General features: G+C 41.9%; 1 long non-coding RNA gene across 1 annotated transcript; it reads right to left on the bottom strand.

Moving 5' to 3' along the window:
* Positions 1-5079: 5079 nt before the first annotated feature.
* On the bottom strand, positions 5080-13441 carry LOC143929891 (uncharacterized). Its single transcript, XR_013262625.1, has 3 exons — positions 13297-13441; positions 6891-6938; positions 5080-5350 (listed from the first exon to the last, which is right to left on the bottom strand). It is a non-coding gene; the product is annotated as an uncharacterized LOC143929891 (long non-coding RNA).
* Between the last annotated feature and the right edge of the window lie 4508 nt (positions 13442-17949).

Raw genomic sequence — 17949 nt, 5'->3', positions numbered from 1 at the left:
TGAGTGATTAGCAGACTGTACGTCAGTCCCTATACTGATGAAGGACTGCTGCAGTATAGGGCAGCGGTCAGCAGTAGTGCACCTCAACGCTATGTATTGTGGACCGATACCAGTCCTTATAGAATGGCAGACTGTACCTCACTCAACCCTATGTACTGTAGCACCCTATACCTTACCAGTCCTTATAAGGACCTTTGTGGACCAAGTAGGTTGTGTGTGAGTGATTAGCAGACTGTACGTCAGTCCCTATACCGATGAAGGACTGCTGCAGTATAGGGCAGCGGTCAGCAATAGTGCACCTCAACCCTATGTACTGTGGACCTATACCAGTCCTTATGGAATGGCAGACTGTACCTCACTCAACCCTATGTACTGTAGCCCCCTAGACCAAGTTACCAGTCCTTATAAGGACCTTTGTGGACCAAGTAGGTTGTGTGTGACTGATTAGCAGACTGTACGTCAGTCCCTATACTGCTGAAGGACTGCTGCAGTATAGGGCAGCGGTCAGCAGTGGTGCACCTCAACCCTATCTATTGTGGACTGATACCGGTCCTTACAGAACAGCAGACTGTACCTCACTCAACCCTATGTACTGTAGCACCCTACACCAAGTTACCAGTCCTTATAAGGACCTTTGTGGAACAAGTAGGTTGTGTGTGACTGTTTAGCAGACTGTACGTCAGTCCCTATACTGATGAAGGACTGCTGCAGTATAGGGCAGCTGTCAGCAGTAGTGCACCTCAACCCTATGTATTGTGGACCGATACCAGTCCTTATAGAATAGCAGATTGTACCTCACTCAACCCTATGTACTGTAGCACCCTAGACAGACCAAGTTACCAGTCCTGATAAAGAGCTTTGTGGAACAAGTGAGTTGTGAATGATTAGCAGACTGCAGCAGAAGGGCAGCAGTCAAGTATAATATTCTTTCTATATTTGGAAGAAAGAATATTATACGTGTACAAGCCTATTACCATACCACTGATACCAGTCCTGAAAAGAACCTTTGTGGAACTAATAGTAACAGCTACTGATTAAACTGACCCACACACTGCTTCCTGCCTGTCCCTATATAAACTGACAAAACAGAGGCTACTGGAACAATAATTGAAATAGCACTTTTGTGGACCTGATAGTAACAGCTAATGACTAAACTGGCTGTCCCTGCAGCACACACCATCCTGTCCCTTTCTCTAAACTGACAAAAGACACTCAGGCTGCTGCAACAATCACTAGCACACCACTGCCTATCCTGAACTACACCTAACACCTATACCAGTCCTGAAAAGAACTTTTTTGTACCAAATAGCTAGCAATTTGGGTCACTGTAATCTCTCCCTGCTCCACACAGCAACCTCTCCCTATAGTGACAGAAGAAAGAATGTAAAATGGCCGCCGGATCGGGTGTATTTATAAGTTAGGGGGAATATCCAAGTGTCCATGTGCTGTAATGTCTCAATTGGCTGTCCTGTACCCCATGATGGATGTGTCATCATAGGTCAAAGTTCTTTTACACAGTAAGCACGGAAGTCCGCCGGGCAAACGGCGCCAATAGTCCGCCGAACGGGCGGACCGCGAACAGCCGAAATTCGCCGCGAAACGACCGCCGCGCGAAGTGTTCGGCCATCACTAATTAGCAGACTCTCTGAACGGCACTTTCTCAATAAAATCCCTCCCAGACCAACAGGCCAAAAGCGTCAGAAAATATTCCGGGTGTGCTCCAGAGGAGGAGTTAGAAGAGACACACTTTTTATTGTCCCCAATGTCCTTCCCAAACAGGCCTCTGCATAGGTGACTGTTTCCACCCTTACCATACTAAATTATTAGTGAAGTATGGTAAACATAACCCTCATTTCCTGCCATTTACCTTCACACCCCTTATGCCTCTGCTTGCTCTGTAATTGACCCTGGCTTGTTATTCGACCATGCTTCTGCCTACCGATTCTGTACATACCTCTGCCTTATCTGGAACTGACCCTGTCTTGTTATTCAACCACGCTTCTGCCTACCAATTCTGTACATCCCTCTGCCTGATCTGGAACTGATCCTGAACTTTTTAACCATGCTTTTTGACTGCCTCTTGGACAGATCTTGTACCCTGCTACTGGACTAGTGAGATTCATAACACAGGGGTCTCACATATGTGAGGGGCTCCAGAATTTTTTTTCTGGATAAAGGAAACAATCTTTTTTGTTTTCTCATTCCTAGATTAGGGCCTGGAGAATCAGAGGCTTAAAAGAGGTTTGGGTGATAGAAGCCTCTACCCCTGTCCCCATTCTGTCCTGAACGAGGCCCTACTTCTGCCTGCTGCCTGTAGGACTTCTGCCATCATGCCTCTGCCTGTTGCATGAACTGACCACATCACATGGACCACGTTCCTGCCTACTACCAGGACCAATATTTTGGCACTGCTGACAATCTCTTCCTGCACTGACCCTGGACTGTATATGGACAGTATCCCCGCCTTCTACCCGTACTGACTATGGACAGTATTCCTGCCTGTTGCCTGGACAATTGCATTTGCTTTTGCTGACCAAGTCCCTGCCTGCTGCCTGGACCAGTGCTATGCTTCTGTGGACAACTGCGCAACTAAAACCACAGGTAATCTTGTGTTTAGCCTTTGCTCGGCAGAATGTATTTTGGGGTTTAATTCTTGGTATGTGTCCCTAAAACACCTGATGGTGTTCCTTGAATGTTGGGCCTCTGTATGTGGCCAGGCTGTATAAAAGTCTCACATATGTGGTATTGCCATACTCATGAGGAGTAGCAGAATGTATTTTGGGGTGCTATTGTTGCTATGTACATTCTATGTTTTGGAAATAGCTTATAAATGGACAACTTTGTGTAAAAAAATGCATTTTCATTTTTTGTGTGGGTGTTTCCATTGCCCTGGTGCTCCAGGGCCTTCAAAAGTGTAATAGATGGTTGAGAAATGAGATGTGTAATTGATGCTTACAGAATGCCTGAAGGTGATACTTCAATGCTGGGCCTCTATATGTGGCCATACTGTGTAAAAGTCTCACACATGTGTTATCACCATACTCAGAAGGAGTAGTGGAATGTATTTTAGGGTGTCATTTTTTTTGCTATGTACATGCTATGTTTTGGAAATATCTTATAAATGGACTTTGTGTAAAAAAAAAATTGTTTTCATATTTTTCCCACATTTTACAAAAACTTCTAGAAAAAAATGAATTGTTCCAAACACTCATGCCTCATAGATTATACGTTGGGGTGTTAGTTTTCCAAAATGGGGTCATTTTGTGGGCGTTTCCATTGCCCTGGTTCTCAAGGGGCTTCAATAGTGAAATAGGTATTCAACAAGTTAGGTGTTTAATTTATGCTTCTAGAACATCTGATGGTGCTACCTGTATGTTGGGCCTCTCTATGTGACTAGGCTGTGAAAAAGTCCCACACAATGTGTTGTTTTTTAATTTATAATGCAAAAAATTAAAAATCACAGAGGTGAGCTAATACCACCAAAAGAAAGCTCTATTTGTATGAAAAAAGGACAAAAAATAATTTGGGTACAGTATTACATGACTGGGTAATTGTCATTCAAATTGTGAGAGCACTGAAAGTTGAAAATTGGTCTGGACAGGAGGGGGGTTAAAGTGACCAGTAGGCAAGTAGTTAATACCCACTGGGAGTATCCAATTTCCAAATGTATTTATATGTATCTTTCTTTTTGTACAGCCCTATAGGCACTGTGTGGCTGTATTTTTCTCCTATAATACAGTTTTGGGTATAAACACTATTGGACAACACTGTGCGCAGGGCCGTCTTTAAGGCATGGCAAAAAGGGCAGCTGCCCTGGGCCCTGTCATTGTTGTGGGGCCTAAAACAGCTACCTCATACTTGCCAACTATCCCAGTTTAATTTGCCTTATCCCTTGATGTTGTTGTGCTGTTCTGTGTCCCGATATCTCAGTGTGCAGTACTGCTACTAATGCTGCCCAGCTCTGCCCTATTGTTGTGTACAAATGACTCACCTACAGACCCTGTGTTTACAAGTAAATACCGGCATTTATATGTAAATATTGACCTGTGCGGAAATCAGTAGGATTAGATATGCTCAGAATCAGGGAGACCTCACCTCTCTTGTTTCTCCCCTCCTCCTTTTTAGGGATTAAATATGGTCAATATAATAACTGAAATGGATTCCAGGATATACACCTTTTTATATGTCTAATATAATTTTACTTTATTTTTTAATTGTGCTTTTGTAATGTATTTATTTGTAATTACCTAAAAAATATAAAAAGAATTCAGGAGAATAAATGTGATATCTAGAATATTACATTCTAAATATAGCCCTGCATATTCTTATATTTTCAGAATAAAGGCCACGTCATATATTTTTCAAATATTTGGGTGATGAAAATGAAAAACTGATTGATAAATATACTGTATCAAAAACTTGGTACCAGGTGTTGGAGTCTCAGATTTTTCCCTGCCCCAGTTTAAATTGGGGTTCAGTTTTGCTCCCAAATATAGGCCCACCAGATGGAGTATCCTTGTTTGTGAAAAAACATTTGTTTGTTGTTGTGAAAACCCATTTATTGCCTTATTAGGACGTTTTTTGGGAGTCACCCACCTGGCCAAGGGGTTAGAAAGGGTTAGGGATAGGTATAAGTTTGTTAGTTTTAGAATAGCTTGTACCTGGTTCTGAGGAAATCATTTGAAATATTTAACTTGGTCATTTTCCTATTAGACACATAGTTCACAAACACATGTGATGCACATATATTTAACCTCTTGGCGCCGGTGACACAGTGGTCATGAGATTGGAAACTTCCAATCACCAGTAGAGATCAGGAGCTTTCCTTTAGCCGCTGGTAGCTGCTCTCAGCACAGCTCTGTTTACCCTTTGGTATGCATATAAGCAGCTTCTTTGCCTTAAGGCCCTCTCGCTGGGAGGCTGCATATATGTATGTGGCCAAGGCAAATAGTTAAAAACCACCAGGATTCCATGAAGAAAACAGCAATATTAACAATTTACTACAGCAGTGTATTGAACATCAGTATTGGTAAGTTTGCTATATTTCAATAATTTGGCACCCCGTTGCAGTTTGTATAATAAAACAAAGAAATATATTTAGAGCAAGCAATTTAAAGTTTAATTGAGCAAATTTAAATAACAAGCTGGAACAAGATGAAGGATTCAGCCGTTTTAAACTTGGATGTGTTGTAAGTATTTTGTAGAGAAGTAAATTAGTATCTCAGCATTTGGACTCAAGCATGATATCTTCATTAATCACAGCAAATACTTCATTTGCCCTGACAAGGATTACAGGGATCAGGACAGCAGGAGACGGGAACAACAGAAGGCATGCAAGGATTGCATGGATCTGCCAAGAAAGAAATCTTTAATTAGTAATAAATTACTGCTTAGTGTAAAATATAATTTCACAATTGACTACAGGTGATGTTAATTTTTATCTAGCAGCCATGTTAAAATTTAGATAACAAATAAAATTAACCAAATGCCTCTTTTTCTAAGTGTAGATTCATTATTCAGCTAGCAGATTAGGTTTTTAGCCAAACTTTTTTTTCAATCAGTTTCTGGGAGGGAGCATTTTCTTGGAACCAACATCAATGGGTTGTAGATCATTATTTTTTCACTTTTGGCAATTTCCAGTCTGCAGCAGCAGATATGTATACTCAACTCTCATGTACATGTCTAGATTTCTAAATTAATTTATTAAAGAAAAAATATTTAATTAGTCCCAAACCTACTTGTGTGTAGAGAAATGAACAGAAATAGAAGATGAAGAATTATATTTTGTGACCTTGATACATACTGTATTATTAACAATTGAATGACTGCAATGTTTGGTTTATTATATTTGGTTTATTAAAGACAACGTTGTTTTCTAGGACCTAAGCCACACAAGGTGAGACTGGTGTTCCACAGATCAGTCATAAAGCAGTGTACCTTATCTTTATTTTTCTTTATTTCTCTAGCTTAATTGTAACCTTGTCAGCTAAGGTCCAGCAGCTAAGGTCCAGTTACTCCTTTAAGTGCCAGAGCACTGGAACAACCAAGGCAAGGTGGTAGGAGCTATAAATTGGAACAGGGATTATTATTTATTTTTTAGGGGGAAGGGGGAAAACTTGGGTTCCTACTACAGGAAATTGAGCATAAAAGTCTCAGTTTGTCACAAATTGTTTGCAACAAAAAAATAAACCCTGAGTCCTCAGTGTCGCTGAGGACAACACTGTCCTCAACAATTACAATTCACCCACAGGCAATTCCCAGGGTTGAGGAGTCGGGGAAATGTTCCCCTTGAAGCCTGCCTTATTTCCTTCTCTTCAGCTCCAGCACCCCAACCCTCCTTTCTTAAGTATTCCTCTTCTACCTCCTACAGCCTTTGCCTCATAGCATCTGTAAAGTAGGGTATGAATACGAGGAGGATTGATGGCCTTTTGCTGCTGACTTGTCCTATTGAAGTGCTGCTCTTGCCAAGCTCTGTGTTGCAGAGTCATGTGTTTCCTCATGCATGTGGTGCCTAACCTGATAATTTTACAATGGCTGATATTCTGTAGGCAGAGACTGCAAGCGGTGCTACTGATAGCAGATATATTAAAAAAGTCCACACTGCAGAACTCTGCAGACAAGCCCCAGGAATAGCAGTGGCCTGTACATGTAGGGCAGTGCCACCATGTGGATTAGGACAGCTTGAAGAACATCTGCCTCTCACTTTAGGTCTATTTTACCTTTTTAATAAAAGGGGATTGTCAAAATATAAGAGCAGCTATAAAAATAGAGAGGAATAAATATGTGGAACCTTGGTGAACACTATACTGCACAAGTTCTTAATCTTGACTTATTTTAAAGAATATATCATACAGTTTTATAAAGGGCAATCACGCCTTTCTCTTTTTTACCTTGTTGGCGAACATAGAGGTTGCCACGTTGACCCTGAGGTTTACATGCTGAAAAAACAAACAAATATACTTTAATAAAGAACTCCAACCCTTAAATGCTCCCCTGATCAGGAGTTAGGTGCTGGTTTGGAGTCCATTACTCCTCCACGCATATCTCAGTATAATCCAAAAGAAAAGCCACACTTTAATAATGTCTTCACAGGCAAAACTTTAATCAACCAATAAGCTTCAACAATTGGTCCTGTTCCAGGTCCACCCCCTACCATGTTTACACCTGATGGGCAGAACCTTTGAGGGTCCTGCGGGTGGGACCATGTGCTGAAAGCAATTGTAAATATATATGTAGGTCCTGAAGAGCACGCGCTATGTGTTTTTCAAATTTAAGGTTACACTTGAACTACAGTTTGATTTGGGTACAATTGTCTAAATTTGGACTTCAGCATCAGTCTGACTGGACTATGAGATGTTCAGCCTGACCACAGGGGGCACTGTCTCTTCTGGCAGGCATGGAACTATGGTCTGGTTGGGTGCTTAAGTTACTCTCTCTCGGAGCCTGCCCAGTGGGAGTGGTTGTGTGTGCTTTCTGGAAGAGGGTATTTAAGATGCGGATGTCACGTGGTTCAGGGGTTCGGAAGGATGTACTGACTTCATGGTCCTGGTCCTCCTGACCAGCCCCCAGGAAGGCTATGGCCTGGGGTGCAGATCCACCTGATCTTGTTGTCTCGGGGCTGGCTAGCCCGAGGCAAGGAAACTAAAGGAGGATTCTGAGGTGTTTGGGTGCCGTCTCCGGTTTGGGAGAGACCCAGTGACTTCATGCTATCCACGGGAGGACTCTTCAGAAGAAGGCCACGAAACAGGTTGGTTTCTTATCAAGAGCCTGGAGGAGCTGATTTACCCAAGAAAATCCGGTCTCATGGATATCGCCAAGCTGGCTGAAAGATCCAGGTATCACACGAGTGTTCTACAAGTTTAGTTTTCCTACGTGTTCTACAACAACGTCTGTGGCAGAGACTTGTTCCTGAGTAAGCACCTTGTTGGCTTCTAGGCCTTGTGAGAGAGGGAGTGTCAAACTTGAGTGAACATCCAGTTGCGAATTGCTATTCTCTGGATGCAGTCAAAGTAAGCAAGTTCTTCAACATTGACTTTGACACTAAGAGTACCTGAACTTCCTTTCAAACCCTCTGATCCCATTTTATGAGACTGTTCATTGTCTACGTTTTTTGAAAATAAAATCCATTTAAGTTGATCTGTTGTCAGTCTCTCAAGTTACTGGGCCATCTACCACAGGACACCCCTAGACGTGAAGTGAGGAGAAAGAAGGTAACTGTAAGCCCAATCTAACCAGCAGCTCCTTCGGGGGTTAGTGCTACATATATTTGTAAAATAACAAACATGTTATACTTACCTTCTCAGTGCAATGGTTTTGATCTTCCTCTTCTGGGGTACCATGTGCATTGTTTCAGGCTCCTCCTCCTTCTGAGTGCCCCCATAGCAAATTGCTTGCTCTGTGGGCACCCGTATGGACTTGAAACCGATCCAGAATGTGTACGTCTATTGACACACACAACACGACTCGGCCCCGCCCTGCACCCCCTTCTCCCTGGATTTGATTGACAGCAACAGGAGCCAATGGCTCTCACTACTGCCTCCTTGTCCAGTGAGGAGAAAGAGAGCAGCTCTGCTTCTCTGGGGCACAGCGCAGAATCAAGATAAGGCTCTGGTGGGTATCTGTGAATGGAGAAGTGGATCTTTCATTCATCTGCCCATTCTCCATTCATAAAGCACTTTTCATTCATAGAAGCTAGGGGAGGGAAAGGGCAATCATACATGCTTAACAGATGCCTATGGCAGATTCCTTGGATTGTAATAACCCCTGTGGCAATGGAAGATTATGTCTGCAGGGGTAGGGGGTATCAGAGGATAGAGGATTTTAAATAAGCCAGCCAGCAGTACAAGAGACACGTTGCATTGATTGTAGGTACAGTCCCTTGTACTGTTTTTTTTGGACTAAAAATACCGGTATGAAATGAACGCAGTGTAGTGCTGGGAGGCCATCCGTCCTCAGTGGGAGCCGCAGCCCAGACTCAGCATCATTCCCTGGCAGGAGACATCACCAAGTTCTCTTTTTTTCTGGGTTAATGCTGAATGATTTGCTGGTTTAATGGTCCCAGATTCAGCAGTGTCACTAGTGTTTGAAATGATCTGTGCAATCATCTATCCATTGCTTATCTCTATGATGTTCAGTGCAAGCAAAGGCCTTGGCTGGGCTTTAACCATATGCTGGTTTTGCTTGCCACTTGGTAAGTGAGTTTTTCTTAGGGTGGTGGCAGATTTAATGAATGAACTCACTGTGGTGTTAATTTTTCATCAATTAAGAATTGATGAATGTTGTCCCACTTTTTCTATCAACTACTTGTTAATTGGACTTTATTAGCGCGGCATCATTTTTTTTTTCTCTTTTTTATGTTTTCTGTGTATATCTCACATGCTTACTGAGTACTCTTTTTAGTAAATTTGTAATGATTCATTAGCACCGTTTTTTTCCCCTTTACATACCCCTGTATATATCCATGCAGGAGGCTTGCATGTATATATACATTAATAATGTGCCATTCGTTTATATGGGTGTGTGGTGGGTTTACATCCACTTTACGGTAAACACCAGTCAGAAATTTAAATTATGTTCTGCTTAACATATATTATGCATATTTCATTCCACATCTCTACAGTCTAATTCATATTTGACTAATATATAGAGCATAGGTGTGCACTAAGGATGAGACGAACACCCCCCTGTTCGGTTCGCACCAGAACCTGCGAACAGACCTAAACTTTGTGCGAACTTTAGAACCCTATTAAAGTCTATGGGACTCGAACGTTCACAATCTAAAGGCTAATATGCAAGTTACTGTCCTAAAAAGTGTTTGGGGACCTGGTTCCTGCCCCAGGGGACATGGATCAATGCAAAAAAAGTTTTAAAAACAGCCGTTTTTTCAGGAGCAGTGATTTTAATAATGATTAAAGTGAAACAATAAAAGTGTAATATTCTTTTAAATTTTGTACCTGGGGGGTGTCTATAGTATGCCTGTGAAGGGGTGCATGTTTCCCGTGCTTAGAACTGTCCCTGCACAAAGTGTCATTTCGCAAGGAAAAAGTCATTTAAAATCACTTTCCATTGTCGGCTCCCGTAATACAGAGAACACTCAATGAGTGTTCTCTGTATTAGCCGACAATTCATTCATTGATAAAAAATAAAAAGCGTGGGGGTTCCCCTAAATTCAATTACCATGCCCTTCCGGTCTGGTATGGATATCAAGGTAATCCGCGTCAAAAAAAATAAAAAATGATGTGGGAGTCCCCCTAAAAATCCATACCAGACCCTTTATCCGAGCACACAACCTGGCAGGCTGCAGGAAAAGAGGGGGGACGAGAGAGCGCCCCCCTCCTGAACCGTACCAGGCCCCATGCCCTCAACATTGGGAGGATGCTTTGGGGGTCTGTGACCCCTCAAAGCACCATGTCCCCATGTTGATGTGGACAAGGGCCTCATCCCCACAACCCTGGCAGGTGCAGGTGCGTTACATCAGAGGGGGGCGGGGTCACCCATATGTCACTGGGGAACCCCATGGCTTCCCTCACCAGCGTCAGGGGGCGGGGCCAGGTGACGGGTGGCCCCGCCCTCCTAATATAAGAAACGTCAGCGTTGGGATCCCCACAGTGTCTCCGCAGTGGAGACAGAAGACAGATGCATGTATGAACAGCGCTGGACTGTGAGATCCCCCGTCGCTGGATCAGATCAGCCATCGCTGGACCCCAGAGAGATGATCATCCGTCGCTGGATAGCAAGAGTGAATTAGCACTGCTGGAATCTTTTTTTTTTTTTTTTTTACAAAGGAATTTTTCAAAAGTGTGTTTGTTTTATTTAACAATTTTTACACTTTCTTTGTGAAATGGTAGGGGTACTTTTGTACCCCCTTACCATTTCAAACAGGGGGGGCGGGATCTGGGGGTCCCCTTGTTAAAGGGGGCTTCCAGATTCTGATAAGCCCCCCGCCCGCAGACCCCCACAACCACCGCCCAGGGTTGTGGGGATGAGGCCCTTCTCCACATCAACATGGGGACAAGGTGCTTTGAGGGGTCACAGACCCCCAAAGCATCCTCCCAATGTTGAGGGCATGTGGCCTGGTACGGTTCAGGAGGGAGGGAGGGTGCTCTCTCGTCCCCCCTCTTTTCCTGCGGCCTGCCGGGTTGCGTGCTCGGATAAAGGGTCTGGCATGGATTTTTAGGGGGACCCCCACGTCACATTTTTTTTACAATTTGATACGGGGTTCCCCTTAATATCCATACCAGAGCTGAAGGGTCTGGTATGGATATTTAGGGGGGCCCCCACGTCTTTTTTTTTTTGACACAAGGTTCCCCTTAATATCCACACCAGACCTGAAGGGCCTGGTAATTGAATTTAGGGGAACCCCCACGCTTTTTATTTTATTTTTTATTTTTTTTATCGATGAATGAATTGTCGACTAATACAGAGAACACTCATTGAGTGTTCTCTGTATTACGGGAGCCAACAATGGAAAGTGATTTTAAAAGACTTTTTTTCTTTGCGAAATGACACTTTGTGCAGGGACAGTTCTAAGCACGGGAAACATGCGCCCCTTCACAGGCATACTATAGACACCCCACAGGTACAACATTTAAAGGAATATTATACTTTTATTGTTTCACTTTAATCATTATTAAAATCACTGCTCCTGAAAAAATGGCAATTTTTAAAACTTTTTTTGCATTGATCCATGCCCCCTGGGGCAGGACCCAGGTCCCCAAACACTTTTTAGGACAGTAACTTGCATATTAGCCTTTAAAATTAGCACTTTAGATTTCTCCCATAGACTTGCACAGGGTGTCCTGGCTTTTAGAATTTGTCGCAAACAGCCCAAATTGTTCACTGTTTGCTGAACAGGCAATGTTCGAGTCGAACATGAGTTCGACTTGAACTCGAAGCTCATCCCTAGTGTGCACACAGGCTGTGCCACACTATAATAACCCAGTGTGGAACAGATTCCCCCCTGTTTAAACCACACCACAGCCCCCTAATGAAGCTCCTAAAACAATTGAAACATTTTTTTTTAATTTGTAAAAAAAAAAATAATAATAATAAAAAAAAAAAAACACTGACACTGTCCACTGCCCTACTGACTCCCTCATTTGTGTATATGTATGTATATATATATATATAAAATATACAGTACATATGCACACACACGCAAATGTGTTTAGGCTTTGGGGTGCACACCCTAATGTAATAGGCTTTGGAGTGCACACCTATGATGTAGATACTATTATATTGTAGAGTACAGTAAGTACTCGAAATATAGCAATTTGCATGGTAACTTATAAAGCAACTCTGACATTAAAAATCAAAATGCAAAATTAAAGTATCCCCTAAAAAGAAGATTATGACTACTACCCATGGCATCAAACACTCCTGTAATGAAGATAAATCACTGCTTAAAATGGTTGTAAAGGCTGGACATGTTTACCTTAATGCATTCCCTGTATTAAGGTAAAAAAATTTCCTGGATCTGTATGGACCCCTCCTGAAAACTTTCATGAGTTCTTTCGACCCAATGATGTGCCCACCTGCAATGACTCTCTCCTCTCTCTGCTCACATAGGTAGCGGTGGGAGTAATTGGCTTCTACTTCTGTCAATCAAATTCTGTGAGCAAAGAGTGGGGGACAGGGCTGAGCCACACTGTCTGTGTCCAAGGATGCAGATGCAGAGATACCTCCTAAGGGGGCCCACTAAGAAGAGGAGGAGCAAAGATTGCCAGTGGGGGACCTGATAAGAGGAGGATTGGAGCCACACTGTGCAAAACCATTGCACAGAGCAGGTAAGTATAATGTGTTTGTCATTTAGATTAAAAAATCAAGCTTTAAAGACACTTTAAAGAGGGATTGTTGATTTCCAGGTCCTTCCCTGCTGGGCTTAGTGGTTTCTACTATTATCCCCTTCATCGCTGCAGGACATGATGGTGACCTAGGGATTGGTGATAGGAACCAAAGAGTGCAGTGGCAGACCACTAATCCACTCCAGAAAATATGACTCTTTAATCTACAAGCAGTGATTTCTTTTCATTACAGTGCCATCACAGGTTGTGGATGTAAGTATTTACAATTTTCAATGCGGGGCACTTCTTTTGGAAGTTTAAATTTAGCAACAGAGTCGCTCTAATAGTAATTTCCACATACAATTGATATAACTGATGCACAAGTGATAACTGATATAAGTACATATTCAAACTTAATAGCAAATTGAAAGAAAAGCATTCATTTTACAATAAATGTAATACATAAAGCCTAGCAAAGGTTATAAAAGTTGAATTGCATTTTTAAATCACTTACGGTCTTGGCATGGATCTTTGCAGACCGGGGTTATTTGGCAAGGATCTTGGCATTTGATCTTCTGGCTGGCACATTTTTTTGTTCCAGACATATCTGTTTTAGATTTGGTTTCCCTTCTTAGAAGATACAGCCGTTTGAAGAGAATTTATTGTTTGAATAGCTTTCAATAGGGCCTTTATATATACTGTATGTAAGAGGAAATAGAATGAGGGCAAATTCTTCCCCTGGCTGGTCACAAGAAATTAAGAGGGCGTTTTAACACATACCATTCACATGTTTATTATTCATGAACTGGTGCTCCTTGCTAATAGGGAATTTGCATATTACACATTTCCTTAGTATTATTGTGTCTCACTAATGAATTCTAAGGCCGCGTACACACGGGCGGATTGTCTGTCCAACTTAGTCCGCTGAACCGTGTTTCAGCGGACAATCCGCTCGTGTGTGGGCTTCAGCGGACTTTTTCAGCGGACAGTTTGGTGGACTAAGTCTTTCGGAATTTCCGTAATTTTGTCCGTCCAAACTTGGTTTTGTCCGTCCAAACTTGTGTAGGCAAGTTGGACGGACTAAGTATGGCGCATGCTCAGAAAGGATTTGCATGGCCGAAGGTTGCATTGCAGTGTATTGGACGTCGTTTTTCTAGTCCCGTCGTACGTGCTGTACACGTCATCGCGCAAGCTTTCAGCGGACTGTCTGTTCATCGTGTGTGGTCAAGTCCGTTCATTCAAATGTTGGATGGACTGTCTGTCCATTATGATGTCACAGTCCAGAGGATTCTGGGACTGTGACATCATAATGGGCAGGGAACATCACCCGGCGAAGTCCCTATATAAGTCGCCACACACCGCGTCCCTGTCATTGCAGCCAGAGAGAGCATTGAGTCAACAGCTCAAGGAAGAAGAACAAGAAGAAGAGAAGGCGGCGGCGGTGATAGAAGACTGGGCCACTCTTAGTAAAAGAGCTAGAAGAAGGCACGGAGGCCCGGCAAGAAGAACCGAAGAGGGGGAAAGGACCCCCGAAGTTGGAAGAAGACCCCTAGGCCTGGTACGGCTCAGGAGGGGGGGCACTCACTTGTCTCCACCCTCTTTCCTGACCGGCCGGGCTGCATGCTCAGATAAGGGTCTGATATGGACCTTGGGGGGGACCCCCACGCCGTTTTCTTTAAGTCCATACCAGGTGACGGGGCCAGCGGCGTGTCAATCTCGCCGCCAAAGGTGGCAATATTGACATCCTTCTCTAGTCCCGGCTACCTGGAGCCGCATTCAAAATGAACGGACTTTCCTCCGTGTGTGGGAAAGTCTGTTCATTTCAAAAGTACGGCGGACTAAAACACACACGGCTGGAGTGTCTGCCAGACTCACTGTCCAGTGGACAATTTTTGAGTCAAAACTACTTTCTAAGTCTGCCGGACTTTTGGGAAAAAAAGTCCGCCGGAGCCCGCACACGGGCGGATTGTCCGGCGGACTCTGGTCCGCCGGATAGTCTGATCGTGTGTACGTGGCATAAGAGTTATTATACGAACAAGGTGTCCTCACTGATGCTTTATTACAAAGGCTTGTTTTCATAACAACCCAAAATTTTCAAAATCCAATTGTCATTGGGACAGAAAGTTACAATTGTCATTGGGACAAAACATTACAGAGGTTTTAACCCTTCCCTATGCTATCCAAAAAGCTTACAAATATTTTTTGGGTTTGAGCTACATTTAAAAAATGTACCTCTTCCAACTTACAAACAGATTCAACTTAAGAACAAACTTACAGGGACCCTATCTTGTTTGTAACTTAGGGACTTTCTGCATATGGAGAAAATAGCCCACTAATTTCTTTTCAGGAATGTGCTTTTTTCCTTTGAAAGTCATTTTGCTCCAGAGGGGGGGAGTTGGCCATTTCTTACACACAAATCCTGTAATACTACAGCCAAAATTTAAACAATCTCTATCTCGTATCAGAGCTGCCATTAAGCATGTGTCTGAACCTGGTCATCGGCCACGCCATCATGGGCAGGACTGCATGGCGAAACATAATCTTTAGTTAAGTATTCTTGTCATATTTCCTAATATTGTACTCCATTCACATAATTAATCCACGTGAGATATTTAGGTGTGAGGACACATTTTGCCTAAATATCACATGCAATCCTAAAACTGTCAATTCACTAGACCAGTGATGGCGAACCTTGGCACCCCAGATGTTTTGGAACTACATTTCCCAAGATGCTGAACTACACTGCAGAGTGCCTGAGCATCATGGGAAATGTAGTTTCAAACATCTGGGGTGCCAAGGTTCGCCATCACTGCACTAGACCATTTTGCAGTATTTGCCGCAAAACACTCGGTAAATACCACATGATAAGGTGTTAAACTCAATTCACAGACAGTAATAAATAATTAAATGCATGCAGTAACTAAGTAGTGGTCCAGGCATGCGGTATTTAAGGACTGTAAATATATAATAGACAACTTTGAGCAGTTTGCATAGAAACCTAAATATGGAAATATAGAAATCATTAGGGTTGATTTAATGAAACAATAACTGAAGGATTTTTGTTTTACTTTTGGATAAAGTGGAGGTGGATTAGAACACTTGTCAGACTTGTATTGCTGGCTGTCCCCATTAGGAGGGACTATTTGTCCTGTTTACCATTGTCATTGAAAGTGAAATCAAAATAAAATCTCAATGAAAAGTCTTGCCATGGGCCGAAATAGTCAGAAACCGGCCCTGAGTATGCACATAGTTTCACATTTTTAAATGAGGTACTTGGCTGTATATTGGTCTCTGTTTATTCAGAAGTACACAATCAAACTATTAGGCACTCTGATTCCTTTGTTTACTCTATACACATTCACTGTTTAGTGGTCAAGAATGACCCAAAATCCTACTAGTTTCAACTTTAACACTTCACGAGCACCTTATGTATTCTTTTGTATTCCACTATATAAAACATTGTCAGAGTTGAACTGTGTGCATATGTCATCTGAACACCTAATGGTAGTTTGGATATATAACGCCACAAAAAAGAAATGGAGCTTTGGATACTACTCCCACACTTAAATACAAATGTATAACAATAACATAGAAAATGAACATAAAAATACTTATGGAATGTCAAGAAAAGACACACCGCTTCTAGGCTAGCTTCATGTGCAAAAATAGGTACCAGGTGCAAACCTCGGCTCACCACCATCCACAATGAATAATAAACGAAAAATGGTCGCATCCTGGAAGTCCAAAATCTTGTTTGAATATATTCTTTGTTGTCAAAAGTTTGTCAGATAAAAAAGGGATTGCAGTTGACGCGTTTCACAAGCGTGTAACTTGCTTGGTCATGAACAAGCAAGCTACACGCTTGTCAAACAGGTCAACTGCAATCCCTGTATTTGTCTGACAAACTTTTGACAATAAAGAATATATTCAATCAAGATTTTGGACTTCCAGTGTGCAACCATTTTTTGTTTATTATAAAAAATACTCATGACTGAACAAAAAACAAAACTTTATTAGCAATTTATCCCCTAGAAGCCCTCTAAGAAAAAAATATAAAAAAGCATCATTAGTCATAGGTGACCATTAAATACCAAATATAATGAATATACATGCTTTAACCTCTGCATAATAGATCAAGTCCCACTGCACACCGTAGTTAATAAATGATCCTCTCACCCTTAATGATGAGTGTGGGTGGCAGTAATAAAGCTGCCACAGTAATATAGTCACTAGATACATTATACTTAGAATGGAGCATTAAATGAGCACACATAGAGGAATCCAAAGAAATAAGTTATAGGGGACCCTCCAGGGGGTCTAACCCCAGAAGACAAAAGGATCAACGTGGTAATCCTCTGAGGGTTGACAGTTATTACACAATCCTTATGAAGATGCATGTAAAGAATAGCTGCTATATTTGAAAATCTTGGCTGACTTATGTACTGGATAAACTTAAATAAGAATTTCTATTAATAATATAATCCACCGTTGTCAGCAATAACAAAACAAAATAGGCTGATGTGTTTTAAACATCCTGAAATTATATATCATGGGTATCCAATTTTGTTTAACAAACCCACCAAGTTTCGATGTCCAAAAATATAGGGTACACCGTTTGTTGAAAACATCAGTCTGTTACATAATATAAGTGAACATATCAGAAGATAATATCCATTCTCATTGTAGTAGAAGTTAAACAAAGTGCCAGAAGTAATACCAACTCCATGTAACTTCAATAGTGATATTCAGTGGGCATAAACTGAGGGATCATATTAGAATGCATAATGTACCATTAAAAAAGTACTTCACTGAAGTTCAGAAGTCACTGCAGACAAATTGAATGACCCATCTAGTTGGCATATAAATTCATAGGAATTTAAGAAGGTAAAATCCAGCCAGCTCATAAAACTTGACAAGACAACCAAAATAACATAAACTGCATGAAAGCTCAAATAAAAGAAAATGTAAATGACTTAACTGGTTAAAAATATATGCACAATGGGCCATGTAAAAGTGCATAAAGTAATAAATACTTCACCAAAAGCAGAGGTCACTGCAAAGAAATTCAGGTAAATCCTTCCAATGTACAGTAGGTGTACTGTTCAACAAATAAGGCTAAGGTGAACAACAAAGTCAGTGCCTTGTGACATGTTTCATCTCCATTTAC

The sequence above is a fragment of the Lithobates pipiens genome, unplaced genomic scaffold (assembly GCF_037356315.1).
Source record: "Lithobates pipiens isolate NorthernLeopardFrog02 unplaced genomic scaffold, aLitPip1_a1.2 Scaffold_25, whole genome shotgun sequence".
Lineage (NCBI taxonomy): Eukaryota > Metazoa > Chordata > Amphibia > Anura > Ranidae > Lithobates > Lithobates pipiens.
This window is presented reverse-complemented; position numbering and strand designations above follow the sequence as displayed.